Source organism: Saccostrea cucullata, unplaced genomic scaffold (genome assembly GCF_032062105.1).
Source record: "Saccostrea cucullata isolate Sc308-1 unplaced genomic scaffold, CSIRO_AGI_Scuc_v1 ctg6773, whole genome shotgun sequence".
Lineage (NCBI taxonomy): Eukaryota > Metazoa > Mollusca > Bivalvia > Ostreida > Ostreidae > Saccostrea > Saccostrea cuccullata.
Genome location: NW_026928327.1, coordinates 15,377 through 27,827, shown reverse-complemented (window position 1 = coordinate 27,827; position 12,451 = coordinate 15,377). Strand labels below are relative to the sequence as shown.

At 37.2% G+C, this 12,451-nt stretch overlaps 2 long non-coding RNA genes across 5 annotated transcripts; both read left to right on the top strand.

Moving 5' to 3' along the window:
• Positions 1 to 4,207: 4,207 nt before the first annotated feature.
• On the top strand, positions 4,208 to 4,688 carry LOC134277214 (uncharacterized). Of its 2 annotated transcripts, none has more exons than XR_009994213.1 (3): positions 4,208 to 4,285; positions 4,377 to 4,457; positions 4,560 to 4,688. It is a non-coding gene; the product is annotated as an uncharacterized LOC134277214 (long non-coding RNA). The 2 variants fall into 2 exon arrangements; XR_009994214.1 differs by having other exon boundaries at positions 4,531 to 4,688.
• A 1,397-nt stretch (positions 4,689 to 6,085) lies between these two features.
• LOC134277213 (uncharacterized) lies at positions 6,086 to 11,557 on the top strand. Of its 3 annotated transcripts, none has more exons than XR_009994212.1 (7): positions 6,086 to 6,400; positions 8,755 to 8,823; positions 8,912 to 9,003; positions 9,113 to 9,195; positions 9,505 to 9,618; positions 10,111 to 10,207; positions 10,335 to 11,557. It is a non-coding gene; the product is annotated as an uncharacterized LOC134277213 (long non-coding RNA). The 3 variants fall into 3 exon arrangements; XR_009994211.1 differs by having other exon boundaries at positions 8,740 to 8,823; positions 9,505 to 9,614; XR_009994210.1 differs by having other exon boundaries at positions 8,740 to 8,823.
• Positions 11,558 to 12,451: the final 894 nt, after the last annotated feature.

Below are 12,451 nucleotides of genomic sequence, written 5' to 3'. Positions count from 1 at the left end.
TTCCAAGTAACTTAAGGTCTATTTTGACCAATCTTCCATGAATCCATTACCAGGCTTGCTTTAGATGCTGAATCCAACCTACATTTTATGGATGAGTGAAAGAGTCAAAATTTTTGGAGCAAGGAAATATTTGGAAATAGTCATTCTAATATAACCATTAACCTGTTGAATGATCACAATCAAATTAGAGATATTGATGAAGGTTATTCAAATGCAAATATTTTTTTTTTACCTTGAAGCTTTATTTTGAACTTGAACTTACCTCAACAAAGTCAAGATGTAGTTATGCTATACCCTGACACCAGCCTCAGGGTTAGCATTTGTGCCATGGTAGAGTTTTAGGAGCAAGTCCATGTTCTAGTAAGTATAAGTCGTACATGGACCAAAATTGCATGGATGATGCATTTAGGAATGGACACTACCAGACTTTGCTTCAGATGCTGGATCTGACCCACATTTTCCAGATGAGTGACCAGGTTAAGGTTTTTGGAGCAGGTCCATTCCCAAGAAACTGTAAGTCCTACCCGATCCAAACAAGCATGGATGATCATGATGCATCTAGGAATGGACACTACCAGACTTGCTTCGGATGCTTGATCTGACCTACTTTTTCCAGATGAGTGATGAAATTATTCCCAACTCAGCTCTACCCTGACCAAACTTGCATGGATGATGCATCTAAAGATGGACATTTGAAACTTGCTTCGGATGCTGGATCTGACCTGCATTCTTCACCAGGTTCATGTATTTGGAAAATGTCAATCCTCAATGAACTTTAAAACCTATTTAATCAGAATTTGCTTGAATATTGTTCTCAGGATAAATACTAACTGTTAAGGAAATATGATGTGAGATTTGCATTACTTAAACTGATAACATTTGTCGAGGTGAGCTTCATAATCTTTGATTATCTATGCTTTTAAATGAAGTTTCATACTTCATGTGAAATGAGAATGTCTCCCCTTTGATATGTCTGTTTTCTCTTTATAAGAGCAGAAGAAATTTGAGGCTGACCAGGATCCTGAAGTGAGGAGCAGTCCCTTTCCCAATTAACAGCATTCATGAGCAGAAGATGGGGTAAGATTCATACTTGACCTCTTTGTACCTTTTCCCAGTATTTTGGCTTTCCAATTGATGTTGGCTTTGTCAGGCTTTGACCTATTGATTTTGAATTGAGAGGAAACAGAAATGCTGAGACAGTTCAGAAGAAACATCACCAGAAGCCACAGCAACAGCAAAGGAAGCTTATATGGAAGTATTTTTGATTTTCTCCCTTCTTTCCCCTACCCCCTGGCCCCTGCTGACTCTAACATAACTAACCATCCCCTTCCCTTTCCCCCACATTCGTCTTCCTGAATTCACTGTCATTGTTTTCTGATTTTTCAACAAATTGTGTTGTACTGATTTTATTCACTTGAATTTTTGTGATTTGTTGCATTGTTTTGAAGTTTTACTAACATTGTGCCAGTTTAATACTTTCAGGGACTCGGAAGAGGAACAACGATGGAGGAGCAGGGTCGACCAACAGAGGAAGACGAGATGACGAGTCCATTTCCCATCTCTATACAGCAGCCAACATGGCCCAAAGTGGTAAGTCACTTTTCGTGATTTGTTGCATTGTTTTGAAGTTTTACTAACATTGTGCCAGTTTTATACTTTCAGGGACTGGGAAGAGGAACAACGATGGAGGAGCAGGGTCGACCAACAGAGGAAGATGAGATGACGAGTCCATTTCCCATCTCTATACAGCAGCCAACATAGCCAAAAGTGGTAAGTAACTTTTTGTGATTTATTGCATTGTTTTGAAGTTTTACTAACATTGTGCCAGTTTTATACTTTCAGGGACTGGGAAGAGGAACAACGATGGAGGAGCAGGGTTGACCAACAGAGGAAGACGAGATGACGAGTCCATTTCCCATCTCTATATTGCAGCCAACATGGCCCAAAGTGGTAAGTCACTTTTCGTGATTTTTTGCATTGTTTTGAAGTTTTACTAACATTGTGCCAGTTTTATACTTTCAGGGACTCGGAAGAGGAAAATGATGGAGGAGCAGGGTCGACCAACAGAGGAAGATGAGATGACGAGTCCGTTTCCCATCTCTATACAGCAGCCAACATAGCCAAAGTGGTAAGTAACTTTTCGTGATTTATTGCATTCTTTTGAAGTTTTACTAACATTGTGCCAGTTTTATACTTTCAGGGACTGGGAAGAGGAACAACGATGGAGGAGCAGGGTCGACCAACAGAGGAAGATGAGATGACGAGTCCATTTCCCATCTCTATATTGCAGCCAACATGGCCCAAAGTGGTAAGTAACTTTTCGTGATTTGTTGCATTCTTTTGAAGTTTTACTAACATTGTGCCAGTTTTATACTTTCAGGGACTCGGACGAGGAACAACAATGGAGGAGCAGGGTCGACCAACAGAGGAAGATGAGATGACGAGTCCATTTCCCATCTCTATATTGCAGCCAACATGGCCAAAAGTGGTAAGTAACTTTTCGTGATTTGTGGCATTCTTTTGAAGTTTTACTAACATTGTGCCAGTTTTATACTTTCAGGGACTCGGACGAGGAACAACGATGGAGGAGCAAGGTCGACCAACAGAGGAGGAGATGACGAGTCCATTTCCCATCTCTATGCAGCAGCCAACATGGCCCAAAGTGGTAAGTAACATTTCGTGATTTGTTGCATTCTTTTGAAGTTTTACTAACATTGTGCCAGTTTTATACTTTCAGGGAATCAGATGAGGAACAACGATGGAGGAGCAGGGTCGACCAACAGAGGAAGACGAGATGACGAGTCCATTTCCCATCTCTGTATTGCAGCCAACATGGCCCAAAGTGGTAAGTAACTTTTCGTGATTTGTTGCATTCTTTTGAAGTTTTACTAACATTGTGCCAGCTTTATACTTTCAGGAACTTGGAAGAGGAACAACAATGGAGGAGCAGGGTCGACCAACAGAGGAAGATGAGATGACGAGTCCATTTCCCATCTCTATATTGCAGCCAACATGGCCCAAAGTGGTAAGTCACTTTTCGTGATTTGTTGCATTCTTTTGAAGTTTTACTAACATTGTGCCAGTTTTATACTTTCAGGGACTCGGACGAGGAACAACGATGGAGGAGCAAGGTCGACCAACAGAGGAAGAGATGACGAGTCCATTTCCCATCTCTATACAGCAGCCAACATGGCCAAAGTGGTAAGTAACTTTTCGTGATTTGTTGCATTCTTTTGAAGTTTTACTAACATTGTGCCAGTTTTATACTTTCAGGAACTTGGAAGAGGAACAACGATGGAGGAGCAGGGTCGACCAACAGAGGAAGATGAGATGACGAGTCCATTTCCCATCTCTATACAGCAGCCAACATGACCCAAAGTGGTAAGTAACTTTTCGTGATTTGTTGCATTTTTTTGAAGTTTTACTAACATTGTGCCAGTTTTATACTTTCAGGGACTCGGAAGAGGAACAACGATGGAGGAGCAGGGTCGACCAACAGAGGAAGACGAGATGATGAGTCCATTTCCCATCTCTGTACAGCAGCCAACATGGCCAAAGTGGTAAGTAACTTTTTCGTGATTTGTTGCATTCTTTTGAAGTTTTACTAACATTGTGCCAGTTTTATACTTTCAGGGACTCGGACGAGGAACAACGATGGAGGAGCAGGGTCGACCAACAGAGGAAGATGAGATGACGAGTCCATTTCCCATCTCTATACAGCAGCCAACATGGCCCAAAGTGGTAAGTAACTTTTCGTGATTTGTTGCATTCTTTTGAAGTTTTACTAACATTGTGCCAGTTTTATACTTTCAGGCACTCGGACGAGGAACAACGATGGAGGAGCAGGGTCGACCAACAGAGGAAGACGAGATGACTAGTCCATTTCCCATCTCTATACAGCAGCCAATATGGCCCAAAGTGGTAAGTCACTTTTTGTGATTTGTTGCATTCTTTTGAAGTTTTACTAACATTGTGCCAGTTTTATACTTTCAGGGACTCGGACGAGGAACAACGATGGAGGAGCAAGGTCGACCAACAGAGGAAGACGAGATGACGAGTCCATTTCCCATCTATATACAGCAGCCAACATGGCCCAAAGTGGTAAGTCACTTTTCGTGATTTGTTGCATTCTTTTGAAGTTTTACTAACATTGTGCCAGTTTTATACTTTCAGGGACTGGGAAGAGGAACAATGATGGAGGAGCAGGGTCGACCAACAGCAAAAAACAGGATGACGAGTCCATTTCCCATCTCTATGCAGCAACCAATATGGCTCAGGGTTGTAAGTAACAAATTGATTATTTAAATGAAGTTTGTCATTTGTTAGGGAATGTGAGTGATTCTCCTTTGATGTGTTTGTTTTCTCTTTTTAAGCAGAAGAAATTTGAGGCTGACCAGGATCCTGAAGTGAAGAGCAGTCCCTCTCCCATTTAACAGCGTTCATGAGCAGAAAGTGCGGTAAGATTCATACTTGACCTGTGAGCACCTTTTCCCAACATTATGGCTTTCCAATTGATGTTGGCTTTTTCAGGCTTTGACCTCTTGAGTTTGAATTGACAGGAAGCAGAGATAGCCACCTCTGAAGGTCAGTCTGGAGTGTTTTCTGCTGCATTCAGAAAGTATGGGGTGTATAGTAGTTGTAAGTAGCGTTACAAAGGTGTTTCTTAGTCTTAGGTTTAGTTTGTATAGTATTTCTGGTAGGTGCATTGTGTTGTAGTTTAAGTTAGTAAGTAGGCTTTAGTTGATAGTTAGACAGCTTAGAGGAGTGTAGGTTATTATTGTGATTAAGGTATTTGTTAGTTAGTGCATGATTAGTGCTTGTGGTGGATAGGTCTGCATGATTAACACCCTAACAAGCAGGGTTCTCCATGAGCTGTTTTACTGTGTTGGTCCCGACACAGAAAAATGTTCTCCAACACAGTAAAGATTCAAATTTTATCTGTGCGACACATTAAAAATTTTGCTGACACAGTAAGATCTGTGATAATAAAAAAAAATTGAAACATACAAATTCTCTCTATCTGAAACATAATTGATCAAACAATTCTACCGTCTTTCAATTCTATACGATATCTAGATCACTTAATTATGCTTTCACCTTGCATAATCAATTATTTCCTAGACCCTCAATGGACTTGACGCATGAAGGAACAAAGACAAAAAATTGGATTTCAAACTTCCATGTAACGCTTAATTGGTACTAGTACTTGCAATTAAAGTACATTGTATTATTTTTAAAAATATATTTAAATGTCTTTTCTTTAGAGCCATGGCTCTAGAATTATGTTTGCAATGTAAATCAAACATAACACTGTACCAAAATCATTTACTTGATGTAAATAAATAGTTTTCAATTTTCAAGGAACTTTTAAAAGTATTTTACTATTCCGAAGTCTCTTTTTTTTGTAATTCCTTAATTCGATCAATAAAATTGACAAAAAAATTATGACAAATTTGCTTTGAAAAATTGTAAGTAGTTCAACTTTATAGACAAGAAGTACCGTAATTTATGGAATGTAGGTCAATACTTTTTTTCTCAGAACCGCTGGGGTCGACCAATATTCAGAATTTGACCTATTTAAGGCTCAAGTTTACGAAAAATGCCCCCAAATCAGTAAAATTTACGTCAATTTCAAAGCAAATTTGTGCCACTTTTGTAACTTTTTTGATTATTTTTCACAAAAAAATTAATGCCCCGATAAACAATATTTATTCTATAGCTTTCTTACAAAATAAGTTCTATTAATTATTCGTTGATGACAAAGGAAAACAACATTGCTTCATCTATTAAATAATTCCTCAATGTATTATCCATTAACATCATGCGGTATCCATCTTCTGAAGTTAGGAAGTCGCGATCGTGTACTAAAAGTAAAACCGCAACCGTATTAAAATTTAAAATACTGGAAATTTTTCACGATCACAACTGTAGTGTTTTTACCATTTATTAGTAGAGATAAATTGAAATAGTATATTAAAGATTTTCTATTGTCTTAATTATAATGAATAGTGAGTCAGTTGCAAATTTGATTGCTAAAATACTGTGAAATTTTAGTGCTTTGGGTAAACTCTGCAACACAGTAAATTTTCAAACAATGGAGAACCCTGAACAAGTAACAAGCTACTAAAACTACTAACGTCTGCTAAATGTTGTGTGACGCGTCTAGTGTGTTGGTGTTAGTGTCTGTGTGCTTGTCACCTCTCGCTTTCAGCCATCACCGCTGGCTAGCAGCAATGCGAAAAGGGGGAAGAAATTCTAATGACTTCCCCTGCCAGTACATAGCCTCTCCACAACAAGTCCTATGCGATGCCTCCACGTGGAAGCAGACGGATACTGGGTATCATTTTGTCCCAGGCTAAGTTCGCAAGGACGCACGGGAAGATGAGTCTCAAAAGCATTGGTAAACATCTCATATAGGATCTCTCCTGATCACAAACCCAATTTAGTAGTAGAATTAATTGATATAAGTGCTGGTTTTTAAAAGAAGTGAACCTTTGTTCATTTTATGTCTTTGTCATCTTTTTAGCTCACCTGAGCCAAAGGCTAAAGTGAGCTTTTCTGATCACATTTTGTCCATCGTCTGTCCGTCCGTCCATCTGTAAAGTTTTCACATTTTCGACTTCTTCTCAAGAACCACTGGGCCAATTTGGACCAAACTTGGTACCAAGCATTCTTGAGTAAAGGGAAATTTAAATTGTTAAAATTAAGGGCCAAGTCCCCTCACAAGGGGAGATAATCAGGAAAAGACAAACTAGGGAGGGGTCATTAAAAAATCTTCTCAAGAACCACTGAGCCAGAAAAACTGAAACTTGTGTGGAAGCATCCTGGGGTAGTGTAGATTCTAAATTGTTCAAATTATGACCCCGGCGGTTGGGCGGGGTCACAATGGGGAATCAAATTTTTACATAGAAATATATAGAAAAAATCTTTGAAAATCATCTTCTCAAGAACTACTAAGCCAAAAAGCTGCAACTTATGTGGAAGCATCCTGGGGTGGTGTAGTTTCTTAATTCTTAGAATCATGACCCCCGGGGGTAGGGCGGCGCCACAATGGGTAATCAAAGTTTAACATAGAAATATACAGGAAAATCTTTGAAAATCTTCTTCTCAAGAACCACTGGGCCAGTAAAGCTGAAACTTTTGTGGAAGCATCCTGGGGTAGTGTAGATTTCAAATTGTCTAAATTTTGATCAGTGGGGTAGGATGGGGTCACAATATGTGTTACAAGGGGGAAATCTGGTAAAGAACAGAATGGTCAAAGCTTCTCATGTGAGCGATGTGGCCCATGGGCCTCTTGTTTGTAAAATTTCACATTTTCATCTTTGGTCAAATTCAACGAAACTTGGCAAAGAGTATCCTTGGATAAATGCCATTATGGGATTTAAGTTTATTCAAATGAAGGCCCATTCCCTCTTCAAATGGAAGATTACTACAAATTAGAGAAAAATTAAGGACATCTTTTAAAAATCTTCTGTTCAAGAACCACTGAGACAGGAAAGAGACACTTATGTGGCATCATCCTCAGGTAGTGTAGATTCAAAATTAGTCAAATCAAGACCCCATGTTGGTGTCAGAATAGGGGATCAAAAATATATATGATAATGCTGTAGATTCCTTATTTCTCGCGAGTAATTATCGCAAATAGGCTTTTCACCGTCAAATCACAAGAATAATAATTCGCAAATGCATGGTGGGTTAAGAGATTTTACATAGATTTCAGCGCCATAAAAATAAAGGCGAGTAATTTAATTTTGTGTGTGGTGCTTCTCACAAAATTACGCGAAAATTAATTCCACGCACATATTTAGGAATCTACAGTATGTAGGGATATACTTTTTTTTTCTCAAGTCACAATTAGTTATGTTGATAGCAAATCATCCTTTTTGGTAGTGAAGATTTCATTTTGTTCAAATCATGTCTACCGGGAAAAGGTTTGGGCCACATTGGACAATCAAAGTTTTACATTGGATTATATTGGAAATATTTTTAGAAATCGTCTCAGAAACAAATATGTCATGACTGGTGATATGTATACGGTAGCATCTTCATGCAGTGTAGATTTAAGTTTGTTCAAATCATGATTCCCAGGTGTAGGGCAGGGCCCCAATGGTGGATCAAAATGGACAGGGCAATACTGTAAATCACTTTTTATTCGCGAGAACTTTATTTTCACATTATTACACGAGATGGTATGGTCGCGAAAATTTCATTCTCGCATATAATATAATTCCTTAAGATTATATAGAGCAATGACCACAATTTTGAAAATTTTGTCTTGCTAATGAAGAGTCATTGACTATCTCGCGAAAATAAGGTGTCGTGAAAATTAAGTGATTTACAGTATATAGGAAACGTCTTCTCAATAATACCAAAGCCATATATAGTCATATTGATATGGAAGCATCCTTAGGTAGTGTAGATTCAAATTTGTCCAAATCTTGATTCCAGGGGGCAGGGAGGGGCATCAATGGGGATAGAATTTTAACAAAGGAATATATAGGAAAAAAATTTATGTTCAAGAACAGCTAAGCCATTGTTATTGATATGAAAATGTCTCCAGGTAGTTATTCAAGCCCCCTTCTCCTCTTCCTAAATTTTTTACTTTTCAATACTGGACTAATTTGTCATTTACTAGCCAATATGCTTAGGTGAGCCATTAGTTTATTTTAGAAATCTTCTCACTTGGTATGAAGTGCAAGTGATTCCCTTTTGATGTCTGTTAATTTTTATCTTTTTAAGAGGAATACTCTTAAGGCTGAACAGGATCCTGAAGTGAGGAGGACTCCCTCTCTCATTGAACTGCATACAGCAGCAGAAAGCAGGGTAAGATTCAGATTTTACTTCTTGTATCTTTGTTTGCCTATTGATGTTGGCTGTACCAAGCTTTAACATCTGGACCTTCAATTGACAGATTTCAGTTCCCCTTTGATTCAGAAGAGGAACAACAATGGAGGACCAAGGTCATTAATATAAGAAGAGTCTATTCCTGTCTGTGTTTTGCAGGTATTATGTTTCAAAAGTGGTAAGCAACAAGCTGCTTTTTACTGAAGCTTCTCACTTGGTATGAAGTGCAAGTGTTTCCCCTTTTATGTCTCTGTTTTATCTTTTTAAGCAGAAGAAAGTTAAGACTGACTAGGAATTCTAAGTGAGGAAGAGTCCCTTTCCCATTCCGCTGCAGCCATGAGGAGAATACTCGTAAGAATCAGACTTTACTTCTTTTTTACCTATGGAACTTCATCATGACCCACTTTAAAAGGCAGGAGTCTTACAAGTATTTTTTATTTAATTATTTCTGACATATATCTTTGTCCTCCCTACTCTAAAGTAACTATGCTTTCCTCTCCTTGCCCCAATATTCCACCTTATTCCTAGCTATCATAACCTTAGTATTGTCTTTATTTGCTTTTTGATTTTCAAGCTTATAATGTTGTAATGATTATGTTCATTTGAATTTCTGTGATTATTACATTGCTTTGTATTATTGCTTATCTTCTCTCCATCAAGTATTTTCAAGGAATTTGACATGGGAAGAGGGCCAGTACATGCTGACCAAGTGAAGAAAAAGAAGAGTCTATTGCACAAGCTTTGTACAGCAGCCAATATCTGATTAAGGAGTGGGTAAAAAGATTTATTTTTTGCAATTTACAAATTTTCTTTATACACTTATCAAATCATAGGTCCAGGGGGATTTACTTCTGCTGCACAACAGCAAGACTGTGTTGCAATAACAATAGGGCATCCCGAGGATGTGTTGTTTCAAATTACGTTACATCATGATCCCTTTGGACTAGGATTAGTAAAAAAAGATAAGAATTTTTCTTTTGATGACAAAGTCAAAATGACTCAGGTGAACATTTTGGCACAAGGTATTTTTGTTCATGTTTTTTTTCATTATCTTTGGATTCCCTTTGTTAACAAGTAGAAGATGAGACTGATCTCAATCAGTTAACAAGAATGTGGAAAGTAAGGACATACTACTGTCTAACCTAAACATTGATGGTTAGTCAGATCAGATGCATGTAAAGCTATAATCTAGACCTTGCATTATGTGAATTAGAGGAGATTTTGACTCTCTCATTGCTTGGATTCTTAGTGTCTTTTTGTTAATAGGCAGACGGTTATGCTGGCATTGATCCTGTTTCCAAAAGCAGATCAACATGATTCCTCAAGACTACAAAGAGATCAACTATGGGACCTGAAAATAAAGGTAAGACACATGTACAAGCTCTGCAAAATCCTTCTATTCTGTAAAAATATGTTAGCTATTATTTTTCATTTATTAAGATTTTATTAATATAATTTATGTTGAGTCCTTGTGATTTCTTTTTTTACAGGCAGACTGCCATCAATTTCATGTTTCTTTGATAGCAGACAAATATGCTTCAACAATAGTACAGAGAGTAATTTAAGGTTTGGACTGCAAGTGATGGACACACTAAATAACTCAACTCAATCAAAGAATTCAATGGATAGTGCTGAGTACATTATCATATATCTACAAAGTGATGGGCACACTAAATAGCTTAACTGACAGCTGAATTCAATGGACCGTGCTGAGAAGATTGTTATATAACTACAAAGTGATGGACACACTAAATAGCTTAACTGACAAAATTCAATGGACCGTGCTGAGTACATTGTTATCTACAAAGTGATGGACACACTAAATAGCTGAACTCACAGAATCCAATGGACAGAGTTGAGTACCGTAAATCTGGAAATTTTTGCTGTAGATAAATTTTTAGCAAATTTGCGAGTTCACTGCATTCGCAAAAATATTTTTCTTAAAAATAATTCAACAATAAGAAAATGTAAGCAAAGTAGTGGTCATTCGCAAAATTTTGAAACGTAAAAATTAATCAACAGCATTTTGACCCAGATTCGCAAAATAAAATCGACGTAAAAATTTCCAGATTTACGGTATGTACTAATATCTACAAAGTGATGGACATAGTAAACAGCTTAATTCTCAGGATTCAGTGTACCATGCTGAGTACATAACTCATTAAGGATAACTCATATGACATCCACAGCAGATCACTCAAAGTTGTGTTACTACATTATTGTACAACTTTTCATATACTACGTTATTTTTTCTGAATGTTTTTTTTTGTATCTGTATATTATATTTTTTAATTTTAAAAAGTTAAAGATTGGATTTTTAAGCAAAAATATCAAGAGAGGTAAATCAGTGCTTGTCTGAATATCTAAGCTTAAGAGAAAGGGAGGTAATTTTTTTTATTATGAATCCTTGTCCAGAGCATATGCTTTCTCCCCTTGGTCCAATGTGGCTAATACTTCTCTCACAGAGTGCCACTGGTCAATGGATGTGTAGTGACCTTGAACAAGTTTCAAGGCCAAGAGTCAAGGTTAAAACCCCTTTCAGCTACTTTACATTTTTATGTTCATTGCTGAAAGTGGGACCCTTTGAGATGGCCACCATCTCAATGATATCTAATTTTAGTTTGAAAATTGCTAGAAAAGATAAAGTGATCTCATTGTAACATTATTATTTTTTAGTGTTTTAGATTTTAAATAAATATAACAGTATGCAAAATCTAAATTCTTTTATATGTTCTCTCCTTTGATTTACATAGCAGGCCTTGCAGATTTTAGCTCATATGAGATTTTCTGATCACCTGTTGTCCGTCGTCCATCCGTCTGACTGTCCATTCATCTGTAAACTTTTCACATTTTCAGCTTATTCTTGAGAACCATTGGGCCAATTTTGACCAAACTTAGTACAAAACATCCTTGGTTAGTGGGAGTTTAAATTATAAAAATAAAGTCCCCTTCCGAGGGGAAATTGTCAAGAATATACAAAAATAGGATGGGGTCATAAAAAAATCTTCTCAAGAACCACTGGGCCAGAAAAGCTAAAACTTCTGTGGAAGCATCCTGGGGTAGTGTTACTAGTGTAGATTCTAAATTGCTTGGATGATGACCCCTGGGGATTGGGAAAGGTCAAGATAGGTATTAGGGGGAAATCTGTTTAATAACATAATAGCCAAAGTTACTCAGGTGAGTGATGTGGCCCATGGGCTTCTTGCTTATCTAATTTAGTTTTATCTTTGTATGCAACACTTTTTCCTTCTTTTAGTTGTTACTGAGGTTCTAAGTAATTTAAGTTTTTTATGAAATATTTTTCATTGTCAAGTTCTATAAGCATGTTCTACTTCATACGTATAGTATATGAAGATTTTCTAGATGTTTCATATTTTTTCAATTTTTCTTGAAAAGCATAACTGATGTACACGTAATTGTAAAAACTGTGTTTGTCCCCTTGTGATACATGATTAATTTATGTCAAGTTGAATTTATCATATATATTAAAATACACTATAAATAATTATACAGTCTTGTTTGTCATGGAATTAAACTTGTTGAGTTTTTATTCCACCACTATAATTGAAGATTTGGGGGCATATTTTGATAAACTGTCTGTCTGTTT